Here is an 11,055-nt window from a genome sequence, read left to right as displayed (position 1 = left end):
GTGTTCCGGTGGCTACTGTCAAAAATACAGTTTGGTCGCTGGCTTCCACACATATATATATTATATATATATAAATATGTATTAATAGGGAATACATATATGCTTGCCTCGTATACCATGCAGCTCAAAAATTAAGCGGTTACTCTCCAGCAGGACTCAGCATCAGATGCCGTCTGCGCTGACAGTCTGTTCATATCTTAATGGTTTACTTAACTGATCATAATGGGGCTAGGTCGTTGATATACTATTAGTATTATTTGCTTGGCAAAGGGTACTTAAACCTCCTTAATTAGCCTTAGGAGCAGAGTAAATATAAATAATCACTTTGTGCTCAAGAAACTCCCTTGGATGGCTCAAGATGTTCCCCAAACTGCTTGAGGAAGACAGAAGCCACCAGTGACTTAAGCGAAGGACAAGGCTGAGAACCGTGCTCTCTCCAGACATCCTTTGCTAAAGGTGAGCCATGACAATACTGTACGCTTGGCAGCACCCTCTCTACCTACACTCCTCAAGTTTTAGAAAGTAGCGTCAAGAGTGATCTGGAGCTGGGAAACGCGAGCAACTTCAGCTCTGCCTGCGAGAACAGGCTCTCCCTAGCGGGGAACTCTCGTGAATAGGACAGAAGCTGGACCCAGCAGCCTGCTCCGGGCGTGAGAGGGAAGGAACCCAGGGAGGCGAAGGCGGCCGGGCAGGAGCCGGGTCTGGGCCAGCTCTAGGAGGGCGCTGCGCGCTGCGCCTGAGCCCCTGGCGGAGGCGGTGCGGCCGAGGCCCCTCCCCGCCGCCGCGGATGCCCGGGAGGCTGACGCCGAGCGGCGGCCGGGAGCGGTGGGGGCCGGGCGGGCGGGCGCGAGCGAGGGCAGGGCAGGGGGCTGGCCGAGGCCACTCGCAGCTTTAAATATGGATCGCGGGCTGGCGCTCGTGTCACAGCCTCCGTCACGGCCGCCTTTCCCGGTTCCCCGTCCCCCAGCTCGCTCCCGAGGGGCGCCCGGGCCGGGCGGCACTGCTGCAGTGTTAGTTACTGGCAGAAACATCGGAGATCTCCATAAATATGCAGGAGCTGCAGAAGGCAAAGTAGAGTAGACGCCCGCGCTCTCACACACACACTCGCCACGCACCACGCGGGCCGTGTAGACATCTCCCCCCGCGCCACCTTCTCCCCCTTCCTCGCGGGCCGTGCAGGTTCCAGCCCTGCCTGCTCCGAAGACCCTCCCGCGCCAGCGCCCTGGCCCGCTCGCCTCCCTCCACTCCAGATCGCGCACCCACCCAGGCGGCAAAGTTGTGACTACTTGGGCGCGGGTGGCTCGCGTCCCGCTCGCTCTGCGCGTCGCGCCGCCAACTTCCCGCGGCTCGGCCCCGCCGCGCCCAGCGCCCGCGCCTCCGGGGATCCCGCGGGCCCCCAGCCTCCAACCCCGGCGGCGCGCCGGGCAGCACTTCGGTGGCGGCGGCGGCGGCGGCAGTGGCCGCTGCAGCCCCACACTCCGCCGCCAAACTGGAGGAGCGACGGAAGCCGGACCCCAGGAGGTGAGCGCCCGGCCGGGCGGCGGCAGGGAGGGTCGGCCGAGTCCTCGGGCTCGCGGCGGCGGCGGGCCCGGGGCCGGTCCCGGAGGGCGCGCAGGCGGCCTCGGCGCGCTCGGGGGAGGGAGAGAGAGGTCAGCTGCGGGCCAGGCATCCCCTGGGCTGGGCGCCGGCAGTGTGGAGGCTGTTACCGCAGAAAAGTAGTTCTTTTTCCTTCTTAGCGCTTAGAGGAGGAGTTTGGGTGGTCCCGTTTGTCCCCCACAGTCAAGCCCCTTGCGCGTAACCGGGCGTTGTAGCCCGGACTGTGGGGTCAGTGTCCGCGGCGGGCTGGGCTCCGGCGCAGTGACACGTGTGTTCCTCTGAGCCTGGGTGGTCCCAGTGTGGCTGGGCACCTGCTTGAGGGGCAGACATCCCCAAACCCACCAGCAGGGGAGACTTGGGGGACTCTCGGTGCCACCGAGACTGCGGCCCCCACTTCACTGCCTGCTCCGAGACAGAGCAGTCACATCTCTCCCTGGCACGCTGAAAGCGGGGGGTGAGTCAGGCACATTCTCTGCAAGTGGCACACACAATTATTTGCAATGGATTTGGAAGCGGGAGGCAGAGGTTGAACTGGGATTTTTCTTGGCCAGCGACAGCGGAGCTCGTCTCAGGTACTGGGCAGCATGTGCGTCTTGGCAAGGAGAGAGGACTTCTTTTTTCTTAAGTGCCTTTTACCCAGCCTTTGCCAGTCGGTTAATAACAGTCACCAAAGGAAGGCAGGAGTTGGCAACTACATCAGCAAAGTGCAGCAAGCACCACAGGAAAAAAGTTCTTAAAGAACGAAAGAAGAAGAAGAAAAAAGACTCGGAACTTGTGAAAGATGGAGAAGGAAGCCATTCTACCTCTGTTCTACCATCGTAAAGCTTTTTTTTTTCTCAGTTCCTTGTAAAACTGTTTTTTCCATCCCTCCTTCCTCCTCAAGGCCTTACCTTCTCAGCATAATTGCCCACAGCAAGCTCTTTTTAATCTTGACATTGAAGAGCAGTTAACCACTTTGGTTGGCCCTCCTCATTCCTTTTCCCATTTCACTGGAGTGCTGGAGAAAGTTGCTTTTAATGGGAAGTCATGAACACTGGAAACACACATTGTCTCAAATCCTGGAACAGTTCTATCCTAGGAGACACTGCATTGTACCATATTTCTGTTTTTTCCTTGGATCTGGGACTTGAAGTTAGAATATTATCTGCGTTAAATTAAAGTGTGCATTGCTCATTAGGGTTCATTTTCTTCATTTTGGTTTGAATAGATTCTTCCCTGCAGTTAGAACAGTATTCAGTATCTCATAGCCAGCGCAATGTCTTCTGAAAAGGTTTCTAAGAACTCTCCTTCTTATCACGTTAGCACTTAAATAATATTCATGGTCATTATTGCACTTAGATTGAGGTTATTGGTATAACTTCATTCAAAGGAAGCATGTCTGCTTATATTTCTCTAGCTTTAATAACTGAGAAAAAACTTTTACTTTCATTTTAAAGTTAAATGTAGGGATAGGATTCTCTTCGCTTTTTATTAAGTCTTGAAGTTGATGTTTTAACCTTATCCCCGAGTCTTTGGTAAGATGGCACAGAAACTCCGGTAGATATGCACAGAGAGGGGAAAGTAGCACTCTTCTGAGCTGTTGCGACATAGGACATTTATGAGTGAGGGTGGGAGGGTTAAGATGGGATAGTTTGATAGTTCCAGGCATGGCTACCTTTGAGAAAACAGAAAACCAAGAAACCCTCAGTATTTTGTACGAGATTGTTTGCAAAACGAGGTTTTCAGTATCATTTAATGTTTCTGGTCATTCTGGAGACTGACTAACATATATAAGGCACTTCAGCCAATGAGATTGCCAGAATGTTCTCTCAGTTTATAGTGATGGATCTTTTTAAGTTCATTTTGTCCACATAAAATAACTTTAAATGTTTGAATACTAGTGTTATTATTTTCGTCTTTTAAATGATTAGAAGCCATTTGGGGTTTATAATAATGTGCGAAAGGAATACAGGGAATCGTATTTAGAGAAAAAATGTGATAGAAATCGAGTAATCTTTGGGACACCTCCCAGCACAGCCTGGTGGTAACTCCGTTTTTCACTGAACTCTGGCAAGTACCATTTTGAGGTTCTGATCCCTTGTTCTGATAACAAGAGAGATAGAATGGCTCTGGCTCGCATAAGATACCCCATTTTATCCCTCCCACCCCCACGCTAAAGGCAAGGAAACGCACGTTAGCTGGTGAATCATGTAGATAGATGATCAGGTTTCTCTGCCTGCGTCTGAGGGCGCTGCAGTCCACGAGAACGACTGTTGTTAGGGGAGAAAGTCCTGAGAGATTTCACTGCTACTTAAGTGTGGCAGGACACATCATCTTCTTGTTTCTTGGGGTTTCTTTGTGTTCATTTTCGGTAACATGAAGGAAATCCAAGGCTGGAGTTGATAGATATTAAGATTGGGAGCAGGGGGAACAATCCGAGAAGAGAAAAATCTAAGGATGAGAGTTTCGTAGTGGTTTTCCCTTGATTGCTGACTGGAAGGAATCAGGGCACATGATTTGATGGGACACAGGAAGCTATAAGCAGAACACATATCTCAGTTCTCGCTGTTGGCTCAGTTTCTGAGGCCAACTGGCGATTTATGAAATTTATGTGTTTGGGGGGAGTCATTTAGCAAGATGGGTAGTTTAGGAACATCCAGGATGCCAGTGAGAGTTTACAAAACTAGATCTTGCTACTTTCAGGATTTTTTTGCCTAATGCAGGAATTTTAAGAGAAGAGAAGAATAGTGTTTCTTTCATACAAGGTCAGGGCTAAGTTGTATTCGGAATACATTTTGCTTTTCTTCCAATATCTAAACATTTGATCTGTTTGTGTCACAAAATAGAAAATATGCTGGTTTCCTTCTAACATGAAGATGGTATTTTCTATCCCCTGCAGTGCATGCCGTTAGTTCTCTCTCCAGTGGCCGAGATGGATTCTTCTAACCTACCCTTTTACTCAGTTCTTCTGTCTGCTGTATGTTCACACACACACACACACACACACACACACACACGCACACACAAATACTACTTGTTTGTAGAGGTGGCTGATTTTATTTTACCTAAAGCCATATTTATGACTGTCATAATGATTTTGTGGCAATGACTTTTATTGCGTTTCTCTAGTCTCAGCAGTGCGATGGCATTTCAAAGGAGGCATCAAAAGGACAGCCAGCTATGAATGGTGATGGATTCATTTACCTGCTGTGGAAAGAAGAAAGAAAACTTTTTCTTCCAATTTTCTTCATGATGTTCATAATTTTATTCCTTAATGATAAGGTCTTACTTGCCTCTGAATTAAGTTGTGTTTGAAAAAGATAGTGGTGGAAATAGTAATGGTGAAACCATGTACATCTGTAGGTGTTGTCTTAAGCCAAAACATCACATTGTTCTTCTCTGCAAATTAAGTAGATGTAAGGGATTATTATGCTCATTGGAAAGAGGAGGAAGGGGACCTGCCCGTGGCCTAGAGGTTAAGTCTGGAAAACTTGCTTCTGCCCAGGTTCAGATCCGGGTGAGGACCTACACCACTCGTCAAGCCATGTATGGCATGACCCACATACAAAATAGAAGAAGACTGGCACAGATGTTAGCTCAGGGCTAATCTTCCTCAAGTGGAAAAAGAGGAAGATTGGCAACGGTTGTTAGCTCAGAGCAAGTCTTCCTCACCAAAAAAAAAAAAAAAAAAAAGAAAAGAAAAAAGAGGGGAAACTAAGACACAGAAAACTTTGTATGTTTTTCATAAACTAAGTTATAAATGGTTGGTGGAGGTAGGAATGAGCGTTTTAGCTTTGAAAGGTTTATTGAAACATTTTTCAATACCTGTTTATTGAATGTCATCATTTAAATGAATGTTGCTTTAGTCACAGCTGAAGATAATAGAGCAGATAAAAATTTATCCTGGTTTAAAGTGATGGTTTCCATTCCCTATTGGTAATTCTGCTCAGCAGCAGCACCCATTTGTCTCAAGTTAATTCCGGGTCCTGCAGTGCCAGGGGGCGTTTGGCAAGAGAAGAATTTTCAGTGTGTGTGCACCAATTTTATCTCCGATCTTGAGAGCTAACTTTTGTTTTTTTGTGGAGAATGAATACAGAAAGAAGTTGCATGAAATTAGGATGTTAAAGGAAAAAAATCACCACCAACTGATATTTCAGGAGTTTGTTTTTTCACTTGGTGGATTATTGTGTAGAAAAAAGGCATCCTCAGTTTAAATTGAATTTCTGTATTAGAAAACTTAAAAAAATTTAAAATAAAACTAGTAGGATACTTTTTGGGGGACTTGTAAAATCAGAATGAATAAAAATACAGAATGAGAAAGGAATGTATTGTCTTTAAAACAGATATAGTGTTCTATGAGTGACACAATCAGAAAAGTTCTTCCTAATGTCTTGGATAAGAAGTTAACAGTTTCTTCTCTTTTTTGTAAATATATCCACTGACTGATATTCTCTTTTATACTATTTGCAAATAAGTAACCTTGTGGGACCTGGAATTCTGTGTTAGTGAATTCTAGCTTTCGCCTGGAAATCGAGTTTTCGCTGATAAAGCCCAGGAACAACTTCCATCTATTTGGAGCTCCTCTAGTTGGCATATTCTCCAGCAAAAAAAGCCTCTGAGCAGGCAAAATAGAAGACATACATTAAAGAGGATTCAGTTTACTCAGAATCTGTTTATTTTCCATCACATACAGTTCTAACATGACTGATTATGAAATTTCTAATCCCATAGCAAACAGTGAACTACAAATTAGAAGATAAAAATGGCCTGATATTGGCAGCTACATGGATAACGTTAAAAGTGCCTGAGAACAGGGCTGGCCCCATGGCCGAGTGGTTAAGTTCGCGCACTCTGCTCCAGGTGGCCCAGTGTTTCGTTGGTTCGAATCCTGGGCGTGGACATGGCACTGCTCATCAAGCCACGCTGAGGCGGCGTCCCACATGCCACAACTAGAAGGACCTACAATGAAGAATGTACAACTATGTACTGGGGGGCTTTGGGGAGAAAGAGGAAAAAAATAAAATCTTTAAAAAAAAAAAAGTGCCTGAGAACAGCATGGTAGGAAAGGAAGGGGTAGACAGAGTACTAGGAGCAGAGGTGAGAATTAAAGCAAGCTGAGTGGTTGAGGACTGTGTGGACGTACTGTGACCGCATCACTTCATTGCATTCCCTTTTCCCTCCTCCCTTTCTCCTTCCCTCCTTTCTCTCTCTCGTTTCCTCCTTTCTATCTAAGTTTTTTTAAAAGGACAATTAGTTTATTTTTCTTAACTGCTAATAACCATGCTACCCCATCCATTCTTAAGTCTTGCTGACACACAAGTGAGGGAGAACCATTTTCTTAGGGAGTTTGGGGGTGTTTGTTATAGCACAAATATAGAAATGGTCAACAATTGTTTTCCCAAATGTCTTTAAATTCCAATTTTCCATTTTGAAATACTAATGACAGCTGGTAACTTTCATATATGAGCTCATTTTGTTAATTGAGATATAAATGACATGTTACATTATATTAGTTTCAGACGTACAACGTAATGATTTGTTATTTGTATATATTGTGAAATGATCACCATAGTAAGTCTACTTAACATCCGTCACCACACATAATTACAGTTTTTTCCTTGTGATGACAGGTTTTAAGATCTACTCTCTTAGTAACTTTCTATTGAAGCTTTTATTGAAATATAAAGGATATAGAAAAGTATGCATGTCATTGAATCATAAGTAAACAGCTTGGTGATTTACCCAAGTGAACACATCCATGTAACCAGCACCAAGACTAAGACTGAGACCAGTGTCAGCATCCAGAAGCTTCCTTTTTCCTCCTCCCAAGGTAACTTCTCTCCTGACTTCCGAGACTAGAAGTTACTTCCACTTATTATTGAACTTTCTACCATGATACATCCTGTGTGTCTTTGTGTCTGAGTTCTTTTGGTCAGTGTTATGTTTGTGAAATTCATTCATGTTTTGTGTGGAGCGACAGTTTGTTTATTCTCCCTGCTCTCTAGAGTTCCACTTTCTGAAAATGTCACAATTCATCCTTCTTCTTCTTCTTTTTTTTTTTTTTTACTGAGGAAGATTAGCCCTGAGCTAACTTATGTTGCTAATCTTCCTCTTTTTTGCTTGAGGAAGACTCACCCTGAGCTAACATCTGTGCCAATCTTTCTCCAGTTTATATATGGGTCACCACCACAGCATGGCTGATGAGTGGTGTGGGTCTACACCCAGGATCCGAACCCATGAACCTGGGCTGCCAAAATGGAGCACACCAAACTTAACCACTACGCTATGGGGCAGCCCCTCATCCATTTTGTTCTTGATGGACATTTGGGTTGTTTCCAGTTTTTAGCTATTGTGGATAGCGCTGCTCTGAACATCTTTTGTATATGTTTTGGTAAATGTGGGAATTTTGTTTGTGTGTGTGTTGTAAGTTGTTTGGCTACTCCATATCCTTTCAAACAGCTGGTATTATCTATCTTTTTTGCTTTAGCCATTCTGGTGGATGTACAGTGTTATTGCATTGTGGTTTTAATGTGCATTTCCTGGAGTACGTTTTGTTCTTTTGTATGTTTATTGCTATAGTATTTTGTGAAGTACTTGTTTAGGTTTTTTTTTCTCATGGAGTTTTTGTCCAGTATGTTATCCCAAGTAAGAAAGATTTTAATACCTGAGAAGTAAACTTCTCTTATTTGTTTAGAAAACTCAGCTAACCAGGCAAACTCATTCACCAATGCTTCCGTTTAGTAAGTAAAATAAATGAGTGAAGAGATTAGAAACATTTTAAGTTTGTAAACACCAGAGTCTGGATCTGTGAAACCCTGTCCTTAAAAAACGCCAGCTTTAACGCAAGACTCACAAACATGCAGAACTTGTCCTCAGTGCTTAACATAAAAGCAGAGCATCTTGTCACGTGGTATTGTCCAGTACAGATGGAGATATGCGTTTGAAAGGTGTAGGTTGAAGAGCCAGGTCTTTTACTTGCTAGTTAGTTGATTTGGGGACTTGAAAAAAATCACCGTGTCTCTCTTCTTTCATTATTAAAATGATTGTAAAACCTAATTCATGGAGGTATTATGAGAGACAGATGAGATGATATTTATGAAACCTTGTTCAGACTTGTAAGTGGCCATACATATATGTTAGTTATTCTTGTTTTCTACAACATTCTTTATTCTTGAGTTGAATTGTGCCAGTACTGAGAACATTTCCTGATATATTAATAAATGTTTGTTGGCTGAATGAATGAACAACACATTTAAGTATCTTTCTTGAGGTTACTCTGAGTGATTCAAACTATGTTTTACATTTTTTCTCTAGGACTTTTAGTTTTTATTGCTAAAGCTGTGTTGGGAACAGAGTTTATTAAACATCAGCTTGAAAAATTGAGTCTAATGGGCAGCAGTTTGAGGTCACCCATTTCGCTCTATAGCTCCTATCAAGTTTATGCCCCCAGATGACACACACAGGCCCTGGAGAACCCTTGAAGATGATTTCAGTGCTCTTCACCGTGTGGATGATGCCCTAAAATTTACACACTGAATATTTTTAGCTTCTATAATTAGAATGCTGGCCAGCAAATTTCCAGATTTAAAATATTATAGTGGCTTCACCAGTGCCGATACCTTGGAAACCATGTTTCATGCAAAATTGAATGTTTAAGGATGAAGAATAGCTGAAAACTGGAGTGTATAGAGAGCCTTTTCACTTTAGGATGGATAAGGTGGTTCTCAGACATGTTGATTATAATCTCAAGAGCAAACTTGCGGCGTATACCTTGTAAGTGTTTGTGTGAAGCAACAATTCTTAATCCTTTGAAAAGTCTGATTCTCAGCTATTGGTTTGACTTCGTGACTCTCCTTTTAGTTCATCTGAAAAGAGGTTTAGTGCCATATATTTATTTTTAAATTAAATATCATTAAAATTTGTATGCTTTTTATTTTGAAGAATTACATGATAAACAATAGTAGGTAGCCCTTTGCAAAATCAGGCCTGCTGCAGAAGGAGCTTGAATTTTGATGTGGAAATCGAATTAGATTTTCTTACCCACAGACTGATTTTCTTTTCCTTTTTTCTTGTATTTGAGATTCTTTTTTTTTCTTTTGAGAGCTGGTGGTGTCTTGGTTGGTCGGCTCTCATCAGTTAAGTGTAATTGTTTTGCGGTACTCGGAGTGCTGAGTGTGTCACATATTACTTCAGGTAACATAAGTCAGTCTACATTTTATGAAGACGTTTACCTTTTAGGTAGCATCCTTCATAGGTGCTTGACCCAAATGTGCCTGCTTTAGGGTGATTTAGTGGAAAATGGGATCATTTGGTATGGTAGACAGCTTTTGTTTTCTGTTACAGACATCATGCTATGGAAAATTGAAATAAATACAAAGGATAATTATGGTGAGCCTTGTTAAACTACTGTTTTAGAAATAGTGAATTTCAGAAAACCTCATTTTCTGTTCTGGGTGATTTCATTCCTGTGAGAGGTTAAACTGGGTCGTTTTTAAAACAAAAGCATCCAGGCATGTCTGTGCTAACAGGCATTGCTGCATTAAATGCCGGAAGCAAGGCTCTTCGCTTTGGTGTCCACTCAGCTCGTGAAACTTTAAAAAAAATTGGCGCTATGGATTTAGGGAAGGGCAACTATGTAAAGACTCGGATCATGACAAGATAACCTCAAGCTGATGTCCCAAGGGAAAGGGATTAGCTCTTCCATTTCTTGTGCTCTTCAGCATGGAAATCTGTTGTCTATACGGCCTGATGAGACTATTCCTAATGTCTTCAATACACATCAGGTTTTTGCACCTTCTACCGTAGAATGATCATGAATGAAGGCCTGAAAGTGTTACTTGGCGAAACATGTTTGTGCCGAGCGAGGACCCCATGAGATCACCAGTTCTGCTGAAAGTGTGACTGGACCTTGAGTGTTGATGGCTGCGCTCCTGAGCCCCGCCTCTCGCGTGTTGCGTGTCGATTGCAGCTGCAGGGAGACCTCACAGGAGACCTGCTTCAAAAATTCCTTCATTCCTTTGACCTCTGGAGACCATGTCCTTAGGAATGTGAGATGAGCACTCATGATGTTAGCAGAGAGTCGGGCCTCATGGCAGGAGATTGCCAAAGGACTGATTACAATCGCCTTTAGAAAACTGCTGAGTGTTAACAGATTAAGCAGAAACACACAGCTCACACGTTTGCACTTTTACACGTTGAACTTCTTTGCCAGGGAAAAGAGAGAAGGCGGATAGGAAATGTCTCCAAGGATTTAGATAAATGAGATCAGACAATTTCCCTTGAAAAATACATTAAGAAATGAAACAAAAACACCCATCCAAAAACATCAGAAGAAAATACTGTTCGAGCACTCATGCGTTTTTACTGCCAAAACTTTAGGCAGTGAGTTCTACACTTTAATCCATCACTTTATTGCTTATTGCTCTGCACCACCCTTTAAGTTTTTCACATGTGTTCCTATTGTCCTCCTACACTTAATGC

General features: G+C 43.6%; 1 protein-coding gene across 2 annotated transcripts in view; it reads left to right on the top strand.

Annotated features, from left to right (window-relative positions):
- The first annotated feature begins 1,395 nt into the window (after positions 1-1,395).
- The window catches only part of SLC4A4 (solute carrier family 4 member 4), a 317,849-nt gene continuing 308,189 nt past the window's right edge, over positions 1,396-11,055 (top strand). For both annotated transcript variants that reach the window (XM_046657378.1, XM_046657376.1), the window contains exon 1: positions 1,396-1,521. The gene's annotated coding sequence lies outside the window, so the exon portion shown is untranslated. The remainder of the gene's footprint in view (positions 1,522-11,055) is intronic.

Source organism: Equus quagga, chromosome 3 (assembly GCF_021613505.1).
Source record: "Equus quagga isolate Etosha38 chromosome 3, UCLA_HA_Equagga_1.0, whole genome shotgun sequence".
Classification (NCBI taxonomy): domain Eukaryota; kingdom Metazoa; phylum Chordata; class Mammalia; order Perissodactyla; family Equidae; genus Equus; species Equus quagga.
Note: the sequence above shows the minus strand (reverse complement) of the source record. Positions and strands in the feature narration are given on the sequence as shown.